The sequence below is a fragment of the Ornithorhynchus anatinus genome, chromosome 1, assembly GCF_004115215.2.
Source record: "Ornithorhynchus anatinus isolate Pmale09 chromosome 1, mOrnAna1.pri.v4, whole genome shotgun sequence".
NCBI lineage: Eukaryota > Metazoa > Chordata > Mammalia > Monotremata > Ornithorhynchidae > Ornithorhynchus > Ornithorhynchus anatinus.
Genome location: NC_041728.1, coordinates 162,270,107 through 162,287,219, shown reverse-complemented (window position 1 = coordinate 162,287,219; position 17,113 = coordinate 162,270,107). Strand labels below are relative to the sequence as shown.

Genomic DNA, 17,113 nt, shown 5'->3' with positions numbered 1-17,113 from the left:
GTACATTCCAAGCGCTTAGTACAGTGCTCTGCACATAGTAAGCGCTCAATAAATACTATTAATGAATGAATGAATGAATATTTGAAGAGGACTCCATAATGATGAAGTTCATCTGTGAATGTATAATGGCAGAGAGGGCCACAGTGGACACACAGAAAGGTTATCCATTGTTTCTGTGCTTAATGTGTGCAGATTCTGGCATTGTTTTCTCTTCTGCTTCCTTCTCTCATTTTCAATATAGAGATTTTGCACAAAGAGAACCACTCCCTTCTTGATGGCTGTGTGCCAGACATAGTATTTATTACCTAAACCTCTGGGTTTTTTTAGCGGCTTTAATTTTTTTAGCCCATAATGAAAGAAAATTATGCAATTAAAATTTACTGAGTGCTTACAATACACTAAAACTACAAAGTAAAGGCCAGTCCCTATGTAAAACTATCTGAAAAGGCTTCTGTATATTAAGGCCACATTTAATTTACATTTTCCTAGTAGGCAGTCATCAAAAACTTGGAAATGGACAAGGGTAGTCACCAAGACTGGTTTGATGTGAATGACTCAGATAAAAAAGACAATTAAGTGCTTAATACAGAATGTGCTCTGTGCATAGAAAATGCTTAATAAATGCCAAAAATTGATTAATTGCAGCAAAACACTATCTATATCAACAACACCATATAACACCTCCTTGACTCAAATGCCATTTATAGAAACCTGTGCTGTGACATCCACCTCTTGCTATGGAAATACATGGCCATGCAGTGGAATGTGGAAGATGAAAAGATTCCAGACTCTACAGACACCCACAAAACCAAGAACCTCTGAATAATGACATTACAGACGTACTGCTTGTGCATCAGTCCTAGCCCAGATAAGAAGGGAATCCTGAAGAAATGGTAACTGCATTTCAAAATTCATCTGAACAAATGTTGTACCGTTGATGGTGAAAGCCTACATAATAATAATAATAATGTTGGTATTTGTTAAGCACTTATTATGTGCAGAGCACTGTTCTAAGCACTGGGGGAGATACAGGGTAATCAGGTTGTACCACGTGAGGCTCAGAGTCTTAATCCCCATTTTACAGATGAGGTAACTGAGGCACAGAGAAGTGAAGTGACTTGCCCACAGTCACACAGCTGACAAGTGGTAGAGCCAGGATTCGAACCCATGACCGCTGACTCCCAAGCCCGTGCTCTTTCCACTGAGCTATGCTGCTTCTCTATAGCATATAGAACCTTTTAACCTGTGATGCCATGACACTAGTCCCAGCTAATAATAATGATTATGGTATTTGTTAAGTGCTAACTCTGTGTCACGCACTGTTTTAAGCACTCTGGTTAGATACAAGTTAATTGGGGTGGACACAATCGCTGTCCCACATGGGGCTCAATACTCTTAACCCCCATTTTACAGACAAAGTAACTGAGGCCTAGAGAAGTTAAGTGACTTGCTCAGGGTAACATAGCAGACATGAGGCAGAGCCAGGATTAGGACCCAGGTCCTTCTGACTCCTAAACCCATGCTCTCTCCACTAAGACATGCTGCCCCACCCCTCACCCCCGATTAGACTGTAAGCCTGTCAAAGGGCAGGGACTATCTCTATCTGTTACTGATTTGTACATTCCAAGTGCTTAGTACAGTGCTCTGCACATAGTAAGCGCTCAATAAATACTATTGAATGAATGAATGGTTCACAGTCCATGAAAAAGCAGGGAAGATCTGGACATGATGGACTACCCACAAACGTGAAAATGATTTGGTTGCTCATTTGGCTAATTGCAGATGTGCCTGGGCACCTTTCTCGGATCTCTCTGGACTGTAAGCTTGTTGTAGGCAGAGAATGTGTTTATCAACTCTGTTGTATCCTACTTTCCCAAGCTCTTGCACACAGTAAGTACAGTCCTCTTGCATACCGTAAGAGCTCAAAAAATACAGTTGATTGATTGATGGATTAATCATCCTCCACCTAGTTGAAGGGGCTGATTTATGACCCCTTCATGAGCCGAGCCTTCTAATTAGTTCCTACATACAGGATCTGACTGATTAGAACACCTGCCACTCACAGTCCGCTTATCTGGGATCGAAATATTTCCCTCCCTTCGCTGCTTCTCAGGTATCTCAAGGAGAAGAAAGAGGACACAACAATCCTTACCTCTGGAAGGATGGATTTTCAGGCCAGTGATTTGTATTTGCTATAGAACACCAGTCTTTTTTCTCATGAAAATTCCAGAGAATTTAGAGGATTTAGAGACCTAGTGGATTCAGCACGGTACTGGGAGTCAGAAGGATCTGGGTTCTAATCCCACATTTGTCAACTTGCTTGTTGTGTGACCTTGGGAAAGTCACTTTGCTTCTCTGTGGTTCAGCTCCCTCATCTGTAAAATGGGGTTGAAGACTGTGAGTCTTATGTGGGACATGAACTCTGTCCAACCTGATTACCCTGGAACTACCCTAGTGCTTAGAACAGTGCCTGGTGTAAAGTAAGCACTTAACAAATGCCACAAAAATGTATATTTACTATCAAAACTAGATGTAAATTCATCCATGTGAGGTTCCCAGCACCCCTTGTGATATTCTTTGGTGGAGGTTGGGGTGATACTTGCCACCATCACAGCCTCCATCATGGCTTCCATCATGGTCTCTGTTATCACCTTCATCACCATGTCCATCACTGCCACCATTAATGTCTCCATCACCACTTCCACCATGGTTTCTCCATCATAGCCTCCATTACTGTCTCCATCACCACCTCCATAAACCCCACAATCCTACATCTCCATTCCCCGAGGCAGGCGGCTCCTTTCTAAATCCCCCATTCCCCATGGCCGCCACCCCTCCATGAGACAGAGGAGAGGAAGAGGGGTGGACAGTGAGCAACTACAGGAGGGTTAGTGCCTGGATCACTCGGGTATTCCATCCTTCCTCTTGCCTGGCTCCACCACCTTGTCACTAGACTGATGACAGACATAGTTTAATATTTGAGGTGGCAAGTAATCCCACCATCTTGGAAGACTTTGCCAAATTATGGGGTCTGGTTCATAATGACAGTACTCCTACAGGGAATGCTGCTAAAATAGATCATCATGGAGGGGAACACTGCTTCATGTGTTTTACAAACTCTTCCTCTACCTGTGGAACACAGAGGAGATGCCAGAGGCTAACAAAGACGTCACCATCATTAGTATTGTTCCCCTTGCAGACTGTAAACTCGCTGTGGGCAGGAACCAAGCCTACCAACAGTGTTATATTCTACTCTCTCAAGTGCTTAGTACAGTGCTCTGCACACAGTAAGCACTCAGTAAATTCAGTGGATTAATTGGACTGATTAATCAAAAGGGTAAAGATGAGATTGAGGCAATTATTGAGGCATAATAATAATAAATTATGGTATTTGTTAAGCATTTACTATGTGCCAAGCACTGTTCTAAGTGCTGGGGTAAATGCAAGGTTATCAGGTTGTCCCACATGGGGCTCACAGTCTTAATCCCCATTTTACAGATGAAGTAACTGAGGTACAGAGAAGTTAAATGACTTGCCCAGGGTCACACAGCTGACAAGTGGCGGAGCAGGGATTAGAGCCCATGACCTCTGACTCCCAAGCCCGGGCTCTTTCCAATGAGCCATGCTGCTTCTCATTGCACTCCTTTGATGGCAAGATGCTCAATCCTCAATAAATCAATCACCTACATAGGCTGTTATCAGCCTGTACTGATAACTGTACTAATTTCTTTTAGCAAGGTACATGTTCCTTTCCCTTATAGAGCTTACAGCTGAGTGATAATAGATATTCAAGGCCAAAGGAAAGAAAAGTATCAATAGGAAGTAGTACAAAAATATCACAACTAAAGTAACTAATTGAAGGCATATAAATATATAGACATATACATATGCATCATAGTGATAAGAATAAGGTTAAAGGATACACACATTGCGGGTGGCTGTTGTGAATCAACTGGGGACATCAACCTGGTGAAGGAGCGATTTTAGAGAGATTTTAAATTTATGGTCTAGTGGATTTTGTTAGGGAAAGGAGTTCCAAGCTGAGGAGAGGAATTAATCATTCACTGGTATTTATTGAGTGCTTACCGTGTGCAGAGCACTGCGTTTAGTGTTTGGGAGTGTTCAATACAACCGATTTGGTAGATATGTTCCCTGCCCCCAAGGAGCTTCCACTGTAGAGGAGGAGCCTACTAGACAGATCTTTGCTTAGCTAAGCCCCAATTTGCCTCATCTCCCTTTTGTCACATCTTGACTTGCTCCCTTTGATCTCCTCTCCCGCCACAGCACTTATGTATCTGTAATTTTATTTATTTATATTGATGTATGTTTAATTGTATTGATGTCTGTCTCCCCACCTCCAGACTGTGAACTTGCTGTGGACTGGGATTGTCTCTCTTTATTGCTGCATTATACTTTCCCAAGCACTCAATGTAGTGTTCTGTACTCAATAAGCACTCAATAAATACAATTAAATGAATGAATGAATGCTGAAGAATAGCATCTTCTGCTTCCAGAATCAGTGCTCTGGAATGAATGAATGAATAATGATGTGGACTCAGACCTCAGCATGGGTACAGCAAACAAGAGCCAAACCTATCTCCTCCAGCTAATAGCCAAGTCTTTCCCAAATCTGGAATGATCTGGGTTTGTGTTCTCCCTAGGACTTTATACTTCCACACATCCCTGAAGCCAAGTTCTCAGCTAGAACAACCTTTCATTTAGATAGGGTATTAAATGAAGGTCTCTTCTTACAGTTAAAAAAATGTGACAATACATTTTTGTCCACAGTATAACTTGTGTCTTTTTTGTTCAGTATTTTTTTGGTTTGTTTGTTTATATAACATTCAATTACTTTTTCGGTGGTTTTTCATGATCATCTTAAATGCTCACTAACGATTTAAGAATGGTAATATGCAGATGACTGTGCCCTAAGTATGCATGGAAGAAAACATACAAATCACAGTAAACTGCTTCTCCAAATTAACTAGGTGTTATGGGCTGATGATAGATCTAAAGAAAACCATTGTGTTGTGTCAGCACCAGGGAAGCTGCATATATGAGCAAAATTTATAATAGCAATACAGAGCTAAGTACTCCCAGAATTCTGTTACCTTGACAGCCCACTGACCAACGATGTGCTGATAGACAAAGAGGTAGAAGATCGAATCAAGAAGGTCAGCACATCATTTGGGAGACTGTTAAACAGAGTGTAGCAAGCAACTTGGTAATAGGCTCCAGACTGAATGAAAGAGCTAGAGAGTTGAAGTCTTCGTCTGAGCTTTCCTAGACCTGAAAGACCTGGACCTCATAAGCTATCACATCTGGTCTCATGAGTGGATCCATCTGCAACATTTATAGACTCTATTCAATAACAAATAGCAAGGCAGGATCATAAGCAATTAAATTTTCCACTAAAGTCACAGTTTCACACAGTTTCCTGGCAGCTAAACTGTGTTCTGCAAAACACAGCCATTCTGGATTATTTATTATTATGATTACTATTATTATTGTTACTATGATTATTATTATCTTTAAAGGAGGTATTATGATGGTGATCTATATGTGGGACAAGGATTGTGTGCAATCCAATTACCTTGTAACTACTCAAGCATTTAGTATAGTGTCTGGCACATAGTAAGCGCATAATAATAATAATAATAATTATGGTAATTGTTAGGTGCTTACTAGGTGCCAAGCACTTTTCTAAGCTCTGAGATAGATACAAGTTAATCAGGTTGTCCCACATGGGGCTCACAGTATCAATCCTCATTATACAGATGAGGTAACTGAGGCACAGAGAAGTTTGGTGACTTGCCCAAGGTCATACAGTTGACAAATGGTGGAGCTGGGATTAGAACCCAGGCCCTCTGAATCCCAAGCCCGTGTTCTTGCCACTAGGCCATTCTGCTTCACTAATAATAATGATGGTATTTGCTAAGCAGTGACTATGTGCCAAGCACTGTACTAAGCACTGGGGTAGATACCACAATCATCATCATCATCATTATTATTTATTTGTTAATCACTTACTATGTGTCAAACACTGCTGTAAGCACTGGGGTAGATATGAGCTAACTAGGTTGGACACAGTCCTTGTCCCACATGGGGCTCACAGTCTAAGAAGAAGGGAGAACAGTAATTCATTCATTCATTGTATTTATTGAGTGTTTACTGTGCAGAGCACTGTACTAAGCATTTGGGAGACTACAATACAACAAATTATCTGCCCACAATAATGTAAGCCCTGTTTATAGTTGAGGAAACTGAGGCACAAAGAAGTGAAGTGCCCAAGGTCGCACAGCAAGCACTTGGCAGAGGCAGAATTAGAACCCAGGTCCTCTGACTCCCACACCCTTACTCTTTCTGCTAGGCTATACTGCTTCTCATGAGACGAGACATGCAAAGAAAATAAACAATGCGATGATAACCAAACAAGTACTACATGAGGAACTGAAAGTGGGAAAATGAAAACAAGGAGAACAGAGAAAAACAGAACACCAGACAATGTTATATTCAAACTGAAAACGGGATTTCTGAGGTAAAAATAAGGTGGTATATTACTACCAAGAAAGGAAAAGCTCTTTTTGAGCCAAAACTTTGTGATGTACAAGAGACAGCTCATTGTGGGCCAGAAATGTCACTGTTTACTATTGTATTGTACTTTGCCCAAGCACTTAGTACCAAGCTCTGCCCACAGTAAGCACTTAATAAGTATGATTGAATGAATGAAAGATGAAAAGCGGTGCTATGTTCTGCCAAAATCAATCAACTCAATTAGGAAGAGATTTTTTGTGCACACACAATGTGGCCAGGAATGTGGCCTTTTCAGTCGCACACACACACACACTCATGGTGTATTTCACTGTCCTAAACATCATCTATAAGTACAAAGGACAATTATATGGAGTGTATTTGTGTAACTGAAGTCACCATTTCAGTAATAACCTTGAAAAATGGTGTACCTTGATGATGCACCTTACAAATATGTGTACAGTAAATTACTACAGCATATTATTATTTCTTATTATTAAGTGCCATCAAGTCATTTCCAATACATATCGACTCCATGGATATATTTTCTCCAGAACGTCCTGTCCTCGGCCATAACCCGCAACTTTCTAACAGTTCTTCCGTTATCATTGTTATGGTCTCTGTCCATCTAGCTGCTGGTCTGCCTCTTCCTCATTTTCCCTGGACTTTTCTAGCATTAATGTCTTCTCCAGAGAATTAGTCCTCCTGATTATGTGTCCAAAAGATGCTAACCTAAGTCTAGTCATTTGGCCTTCCAAGGCCAATTTGGCTTAATTTGCTCTAAAATCCATTCATTTGTTTTTGGGGCAGTCCATAGTATTCTCAAAAGCCTCTCCAACACCACATTTCAAAAGAATCAATGTTCTTTTTATCCTGTTTTTTCACCGTCCAGCTTTCAGATCCATCGAGTGTCACTGGAAACACCATAAAATTGACAACTTGTATTTTTGTGGCAATCGTAACATCCCATTTAATGAGTTTTTCCAGCCTCTTCATAGCAAGTCTTCCTAACATTAATCTTTGGCATATTTCTTGACTACTAGTTTCTTTATTATTGATTATGGAACCCAGGGGAGAAAAATGCATAATTTATGTATATATACACACAAAGAGAAACATTTTCTGAGAAGCAGTGTTGCCTAGTGGAAATAAAACATGGGTCTGGATATTAGAGGGCCTGGGTTCATTCCGGCTCTGCAATTAACTGCTTACTGTATGACCATGGACAAGTCACTTAACTTCTCGGTGCCTCAGTTTTCTCAACTGTAAAATGGAGGTTCAATACCTGTTCTCCCTTCTTCTTAGAATGTGAGCCCCATGTGGGACAAGGATGGTGTCCTACCAGATTAACTTGCATCTACCCCAGCATGTAGAACAGTGGTTGACACATAGTGCTTAACAAATACCATAATAAAAATTTACAATTAATAACATAAATATTAACAATAATGGTGATAATAATAATTTTTCTGTGCTTGTTTTGACCAAGTCTCTGGATCCTACATTTGCCTTTTCAGCCTCACATACAGTCATAAGTGAACTTTACTCTATGATGTTGTATGCATCTGTGTAATTATTCATATTTGAGGAAGACACCATAGATTATAATGTTAACCTATGAGTACATGTGGATAGATCTTAGCAAGGTTCATCATCAAGGTCTATCAATTTTCAAGGCTATTGAAATGGTGACAATTCAGTCTTAGCACAAAAGCCATAAGTTCACACATTGGCAGGTTACCTCAATTCTCAAAGTGGTTTTATTATTTCTTTATGATCTCTCACTCACCTCTCATAATGGTGAAAATCTTCATATTCTTCCCTGGTGCAGGTATTTTGTATGGGATCTCTCGAACTCCCCAGGGATGCATAGTGAGCATGGGCATCACTGTAAAGCTTCTTGCAGGTGTCTATATTCTCCAGGTGTTTGGCATTACCAACCTGAATGGTTCATAACCACCTGATATTCTGGATGCTGCTTACTGGTTTTATCACTAATGGAGGTTTGGAACAAAGCAGGTAATAGCCAGCAGAAGAGAAAATAATTATAGACAGATGCATTTTTTACCCCGATTACACTGAAATACTAAAACTGCCAATCAATCCATGGTATTTATTGCACACACTGTATGCAGTGCGATTCAATAGAGTTCATAGGCACGATGCCTACCCATAAGGAATGTTTGAGTTAACTAAGACAATGTTCATTCATTCAAACAATCGTATTTATTTAGCGCTTACTGTGTGCAGAGCACTGTACTAAGCACTTGGAATGTACAATTTGGCAACCGATAGAGACGATCCCTGCCCGACAATGGTTTCACAGTCTAAAAGGTTAATGTCATTCTTGCATGCCTGAAAATGATAAGATACTTTTGTAGTCTTCACAAACTCTATATAGAGTAATAAGCTCATTGAAATTCTTCCAAGTTTCACTTTTAAAGAATTTAGAATAAATCATGATACCAATAATCTTCTTTTCCCACAGATAACCGGAAACCTATGATATTGCGCATACACTTTTTCAATTCCATTAACCAATCAGTTGTCGGCAAACTGCTGCTGTTAGTGTTGTGTGACAGTGATAAGCCCCCATATTGTGAATGGGTGGGACTTTACATCCATATGTACTGGAGTCTAGTGGAACATAAAGCCAAATCCATATTCTTTTCATAAGGGAATCAATCACCCATCCTTTGCTTTTCCTTGTTGGCAAACTTGAATTCTCTCTTAATAGAGGTTGATGTGTCAGAAGCTGAGTTCTATCTCTGCACAGGATAATAATAAAGCATATATAACAAGTGGCAAAGGTTATTGAAGACTTGGGGTTATTTCTTTCAATTACCATTTCAAGTTCCTCCTTGAAATACATATAACTGTCACCAGACCATCACAGAGTTTTGATTGGGCTAGGAAAAGGATGGATGATGACTTATAAGGGGGACTGAGGTGAGTTAATATAGTTCTCTGCAGTAGGGAAGCAGCGTGGCTTAGTGAAAAGAGCATGGGCTTGGGAGTCAGAGATCATGGGTTCTAATCCCGGCTCTGCCACTTGTCTGCTGTGTGACCTTGGGCAAGTCACTTAACTTCTCTGAGCCCTAGTTCCCTCATCTGTAAAATGGGTATTAAGACTGTGAGCCCAATTTAGGGCTGGGACTGTGTCCAACCTGATTATCTTATATCTATCCCAGGGCTGATAACAGTGCTTGACGCATAGTAAGTGCTTAACAAATACCAGCATCATCATCAGACTGGGGTGTGAGATTCAGTTACTATGATGTGGCATATCTGTAGAAGCAAACAAGATTTAACAGCATCCATCATTACCTTTTTCATTTAACATTTTCTCAAAATGTAAAAACTGTGCTCATTAGATGTTCCAGAATATGGCAGGTTTCATAATGTTAAAATGTATCTGCCTTAATGGATCCAAATATTAACACGTAGACAGGAATTAGAATGCTTAGTCAGTTATATCTTCATAAAACCTCCCAGAAGTGAAATCCAAACTACAGAAATTGTAGATTTAATCAGATATTTTTGAGAAAAGGCCAACAGTTGTTTGTGGCCAAAAAGGTGTAAGGAACACTGTAAAATAATATATATTACCCATCACCTAGCCTTGAAGAATGCCACACGCTTCTGGAAAGGGACTTTACTCCTTTCAGTTTTGAGTTCATTTGCACTAGGTAATATGAGCTTCCTGTGACTTACATTCACGGGGTTTGCCACCTCGTTTCAGCTGGTAGTGTGGAAAGCCTTGGCACCTGGAGTGTTCATCAGTGATCTGAATGCACTGCTGCTCACAGCCCCTGTTGTTAAGCTGCGCAAGAGTTGACAGATTGAATGTAAAAAAGAGGAAAGAAGCAGAATAAAACAGATGTCAAATCCATTGCTTTGGGGGGCATAATTAGTATGTGATGAATCAATTGCATTAGATAATATATTCACCGTTTTCCCACTAAGAGACCTTTGCTAATAAAACCCACTCAAAATGCCAATTGCCACCATATTAATTCATTCTAACATGATATGTGTATTCCAAACTGCTAATATTTCTGAAATTTACCGAGAAAATCATCTGAGGAAGGCAGAGTGCTATTCCACTGAGAGAACGATTTTTAGCTACTGCAAAAATCCATCAAGTATTTGATTCCATCATATAAACGCAGAAATAATTCATATAAATGCAGAAACAATGAAGAACTCGTACTGTGGGGAAGCAGCGTGGCTCAGTGGAAAAGAGCCTGGGCTTGGGAGTCAGAGGTCATGAGTTCGACTCCCGGCTCTGCCACTTGTCAGCTGTGTGACTGTGGGCAAGTCACTTAACTTCTCTGTGCCTCAGTTCCCTCATCTGTAAAATGGGGATTAACTGTGAGCCTCACGTGGGACAACCTGATTACCCTGTATCTCCCCTAGCGCTTAGAACAGTGCTCGGCACATAGTAAGCGCTTAACAAATACCAATATTATTATTATATATGAGTGTAGTGAAACTGGTATTTAGAGATGCTCAAGGGAGATGTGTTAGTGGAATGGGAATTGGGAGATATTCTCTAATCAGATAAGTTAGATCTGTCCACCTTGCCATAGAGGAGGAGAAACCACAAATTGTTCTTTATAAAGTAGTGAAGGCTTTATTCCCCAGACCCTGTTACCTCTGAAAGTTGTAGTAGGGAAACAAAGCCTAGTGGATAGAGTATGAGCCTGGGAGTCAGAGGAACTGGGTTCTATTCCTGCCTCTGCCACTTGTCTGCTTTGTGACTTTAAACAAGTACTTTGCTTCCCTGTGCCTCAATTGCCTTTTCTGTGAAATTATGTTAATAACAATAATAATAATAATGGTATTTGTTAAGCACTTACTAATGTGCCAAGCACTGTTCTAAGTATTGGGGTAGATACAAGGTAATCAGGTTGTCCCTTGCGGGGCTCACAATCTTTATCTCCTTTTTACAGATGAGGTAACTGAGGCGCAGAAAAGTTAAGTGACTTGTCCAAAGTCACACAGCTGACAAGTGGCGAAGCCAGGATTAGAACCCCCAACCTCTGACTCCCAAGCCCGTGCTCTTTCCACTAAGTGGGACATGGACTGTGTCCAACCTGATTTGCTTGTATTCATCTCAGTGCTTGGTACAGTGCTTGGTATATAATAAGGACTTAACAAATACCATTATTATTATTATTTTTATTAATACCATTATTTAGTACCATTAAAATGCCATTATTGATTATTTTATGTGTTTCTATAGTTTCTGGCTGGATGACTCTCTGAAAAGAATTCAATCCGGAATGCCTAGTTTGATCAATAAGGGCTCCAATTATCCTTCCCATAGAAAGTAGTGGAATTAGTACACATGGGTCTCTAGATTTGTAGATTTTCCTGACTTGATTTTACTGCCCTTCCCTCTTCATCCTCTTCTATTCAATCAAGCTTTTTTATTTAGCCACCATCCATCGGGTAATGTATGGTTAACGATTACAGGGCCATCTAAATACCTGGGTAGGAACACTCTCTGAAAAGTAGAAAAGACTTATCTTTCCTTAACCACAGTATAAAAAACAGATTAGGTCTCAGTAGGGTCTGACCCTGCTGCTGCTGCTGCTGCTGCTGCTGTGGAGTGTGCACAGAGATAATCTTGCCAAAGTAACAGACTGCTCCACTCCTAACCTCCACTGCTCTTACCCTTATTCTGTCCTAAGCAAAAAAGAGTCCTATACAAGTAAGTGACCCATAAAATTGATAGCTATATGACTGAAGAGGGTGCCCTATTTAATTAATTTGTTCATTCATTTAATAGTATTTATTGAATACCTACTGTGTGCAGAACCCTGATGAGACTGTAAGCCCGTCAATGGGCAGGGATTGTCTCCATCTGTTACCGAATTGTACATTCCAAGCGCTTAGTACAGTGCTCTACACATAGTAAGTGCTCAATAATTACTATTGAATGAATGAATGAATGAACAGTGTTCAAAGTATTTGGGTGAGTACAATAAAAGAAAGAGATATAGTTCCTGCCCTCAAGCAAGGACTTATAAGCACTTGCCCATTCCTACCTCACCTTGCTACTCTCCTACTACAACCCAGCCCATGCACTCCGCTCCTTCTTGTAACCTTCTCACTGTGCCTCGATCTCTTCTATCTCACCCCTGACACCCCGCCCGCATCCTGCTTCTAGCCTGGAATGCCCTCCCTCCTCAAATCCTACAGACAATTACTCTCCCCACCTTCAAAGCCTTATGGAAGGCACATCTCCTCCAAGAGGCCTTTCCAAACTAAGCCCCACTTTTCCTCATCTTCCAATCCCTTCTGCATTGCCCTGACTTGTTCCCTTTGTTATTCCCCTCTCCCAGCCCCACAACACTGATATACATATCTGTAATTGATTTATTTAATGTATGTCTCCCCACTCTAGACTGTAAGCTCATAGTGCGCAGGGAATATGTCTTTTCATTGTTGTAGTCTCCCAAGTGCTTAGTTCAGTGCTCTGCACACAGTAAGTGCTCAGTAAATAGTATTGAATGAATGAATGAGATCTGCCAGTAGAAAATTGAATCAAGACAACATTAGAAAACTCAAAAGTGGCTCATCGGAGAAGCAAGGAACAGAGAAATCACTGGGGAAGATAGAACTCGTTCAGCATCAATCGTCTCACAGACTCACACGCATGGAAGACAGAGAAAATCAGTAGCACTCCATCACATTCTGTATATATAATATACATAAATGTATGCCTGCACATATGTATTTGTGGATATTACACAAATATATAACATATTCAAATATACAGACAATATATTTGATATGTCTCTCTCCACTCTAGTCCATACTCTGCTGCCTGAATCATCTTTCTACAAAAACATTGAGGATATGTCACCTCCCTCCTCAAAAATCTCTGGTGGTTGCCCATCTACCTCCATATCAGACAAAAACCGCTCATCATTGGCTTTAAAGGACTCCATCAACTTCCCCTTCCTACTTTACCCCTCTTCTCTCATTCTACAATCCAGTCTGCACACTTCACTCCTAGAGTGCTAACCTTCTCACTGTGCCTCTATCCTGGCTGTATCACCACAGACCCCTGGCCCTCATTCTACTTCTGGCACAGTGAGGAGGCTAGTGGCAGAGGAGCAGAGTGTGCGGGTTGGGCTGTAAAAGGAGAGAAGGGGCGTGAGGTAGGAGGGGGCCAGGTGATGGAGAGTTTTGAAGCCAATAGTGAGGAGTTTTTGCTTGATATAAAGGTTGGTAGGCAACCACTGGAGATGACATGCCCAGAGCGTTTTTGTAGAAAGATGATTCGGGCAGCAGAGTATAGACTAGAGTGGGGAGAGACAGGAGGTTAGGAGATCATCAAGCATGGGTGTGTAGAGTTCCTCTGTTGAGTTGAGCTCCTGGGCTGCAGAACTTCATTTTCTTGAGTTCTTTATTAATAATAATAATAATAATAATGGTGTTTGTTAAGCACTTATTATGTGCCAAGCACTGTTTTAAGCACTGGGGTAGATACAGGGTAATCAGCTTGTCCTACATGGGGCTCACACTCCTAATCCCCACTTTACAGATGAGGTAACTGAGGCACAGACAAGATAAGTGACTTGCCCAAAGTCACATGAGTTGACAAGTGGCAGAGCCAGGATTAGAACCCACATCTTCTGACTCCCAAGCCCATGCTCCTTCTGCTAAGCCACACTGCTTCTCTATAAAGTCACACTGATTCTTATCAGAGATGCGCCTTTCTTGATCTCAGTATACCATGCAGGGATCTTTCCTAGGTAATTAAGTCCCAGTTTTCAGCTGGGATGCAGTGTTGTCCAAAGCTTTCTTTTCCCAGGTCCTAAAACCATTTATTTTGTCAACCTTGTATTTGATTTCTCCCTTTCTGCTCTCCATACAGCAGATGTTTGGGTAGTTCACGATCACCCATCATCCTGATGGGTCCCACCCAGCAGAGCTGTGTTGAGGAGAGCATAGCTTTGATATCTTGGGACTAACTTTGTTCCAGAACTTCATCGCTTGTGATCCATCTTGTCATTTGACATTGAAAGTAACTTTGTGCTCATGCCTGTTGTGTAGAATAGATGGCTGCTATAGCGTGAGTTTCCCTTAAAAGGAAGGTTTACAAGGAATATGTCCTTATTATATAGGAGAGCTGGGTGTATTTCTGAAATCAGGTGACTATCTCAGCAATATCTAAACTTGATAACAGGAAAAACAATTGGAGCACCTTCACTTGCTTAGTTGACTATGCTTCCTTTTTGACAGGACTCATGTATCACTTTCCTTGTTTTATTTTGGTTAATTAAAAATTCATCATTTCAAAAAAATTATGAAAGGGATGCAGCAATGGGAGAGATATGATTGAACAGATTCAGTGTGTATGAGACTTCCTTTTAAAAGGGACAATAGCAGCATTTCAGTTTTATTGAAAATGACAGATTCTTTCAATCATGGTTGGACCGGAGAACAGAGCGAGGCAGAACTGAATTCTTCTGCCTTTGATGTTCTAAGGATGAACGGGGCAGCAGAGCTCATTTACAATCCTCCTTTGCCATCTATTAAGAAATGAACATCGCAGACCTAGCCATGGGGAAAGATGTATTTGATTCTCAGTCCCTGTGAACATTGTCAGTGTTTAATCAATAGCCAGTCTTGGTGTCGTTAAACATGCACTCTGAGTTCAAGGACCCTAGTTCAGACTGTTTGGTACTCAATGAATTACACGATTCTACACAGATCAAAGGAAGAAATACATGGTAGCCTCTTTAAAGTACATCACACACACCCATTTTTTAAATGGATCGCACTGATTAATAGTGGTTTAATTCTTGAATTGTGCTTGTCCTGATTCCAGTACTTAACACCCAAGGCAATCTTTTGGGATTTCATATCTAGCCCTTTGACTTTTTCTGGATGCAGCAGAAGAATAGGAAATGAGCTGTCTTCACTGGATCATGGATGAGATGCCGAAGAGTATTCAAGAAGCAAGGTAGACTGCTTAATCTAGTGGATAAAGGATGAGCCTGGGAGTCAGAGGATCTGGGCTCTGCCACTCGTCTGCTTGTCTGTGACTTTGGACAAGTCACTCAACTTCTCTCTGCCTCAGTTACCTCAACTGTTAAATGGGACTTATACTGTGAGCCCTATATGGGACATGGACTGTGTGCAACCTGATTAGGTTGTATCTATCCCCATATTTAGTACAGTAGCTGGCACATAGTAAACACTTAGCCAATACCATAAAAAAACCCCAGAAAATATGTAACACAAACAGCAAGCCCAGAAATGCTAGGACTCAACAAATCCAGCATTACCAGGGTAAAATCTGTGGTGAGCCTGCAACAAGTTGCTTTACTAGTGACTGTGATCTTGCAAACAACAAAGAAGAAACTTGTGAAGGAACTGGGGTGCTCTACTTCAGGGTGGGTCATTGCCAGCCCTGGAGTCGGGGAACAGAGGGAGATGTGACCTTCTCTCTTTGCTCCACACAGTATAGAGAAGCAGAGTGGCTCTGTGGAAAGAGTACGGGCTTGGGAGTCAGAGGACATGGGTTCTAATCCTACCTCCACCACTTGTCTGCTATGTGACTTTGGGCACGTCACTTGACTTCTCTGGGCCTCAGTTACCTCATCTGTAAAATGGGGATTCAAAGTGTGAGCCCACATGGGACAACCTGATTACGCTGTATCTACCCCAGCACTTAGAACAGTGCTTGACATATAGTAAGCGCTTATGAATACCATCATTAATTATAATAATAATAATATTGTTGGTATTTGTTAAGCGCTTACTATATGCAGAGCACTGTTCTAAGTGCTGGGGTATACAGGGAATCAGGTTGTCCCACATGAGGGTCACAGTCTTCATCCGCATTTTACAGATGAGGTAAGTGAGGCACAGAGAAGTTAAGTGACTTGCTCACAGTCACACAGCTGACAAGTGGCAGATCTGGGATTCAAACCCATGACCTCCGACTCTCAAGTCCGGTCTCTTTCCACTGAACCATGCTGCTTCTCTAATTAATTAACAGGCCTGGACCTATCAACAACTGCCACGTAGAGCCATAGCTGTGACACCCAAGGCAGATAAAAGGTGGTCACTTTGAATCGAGATAAAGGAAGCAGAGAAGAAGAGCAAGAGGAAAGCAGCATTCAGAGGGAAGCAGTGGATGAAGCTGCACTGAAGAGAAGCAGCATGAAAGAAGCAGCTTTGGGGCAAATGGCATTCAACTAACAACTAAAAACTAAATAAACCTTTCCACAGTAACCTTGGTGGTTGGTGGTTTAGTTTGACTCTTTACATGTCACTGAGGCTACCCTCGTCTGGGAAAGTTCTGGTTGGTACGAGTTGGGGGCTCATGACAGTATCCAGCCAAACACTTGAAAGGATTAGAATTGAGGCCCAACTAACCCTGCAACAAATATAGGTCAAAGGGGAGCAACGTGGCCTAGTGGAAAGAACACAGGCCTGGGAGTCAGAGGACCTGGGTTCTAATCCCAGCTCTGCCACATGTTGGCTGTGTGACCTTGGACAAGTCACTAAACTTCTCTGTTTGTCAGTTTCCTCATCTGTAAAATGAAGATTT

At 41.1% G+C, this 17,113-nt stretch overlaps 1 long non-coding RNA gene across 2 annotated transcripts; it reads left to right on the top strand.

Annotated features, from left to right (window-relative positions):
- Positions 1–711: 711 nt before the first annotated feature.
- Positions 712–16,794, top strand: LOC114809108. Of its 2 annotated transcripts, none has more exons than XR_003756867.2 (4): positions 712–893; positions 6,371–6,538; positions 15,448–15,517; positions 16,559–16,794. It is a non-coding gene; the product is annotated as an uncharacterized LOC114809108 (long non-coding RNA). The 2 variants fall into 2 exon arrangements; XR_005660471.1 differs by having other exon boundaries at positions 15,424–15,517.
- The last annotated feature ends 319 nt before the right edge of the window (positions 16,795–17,113 follow it).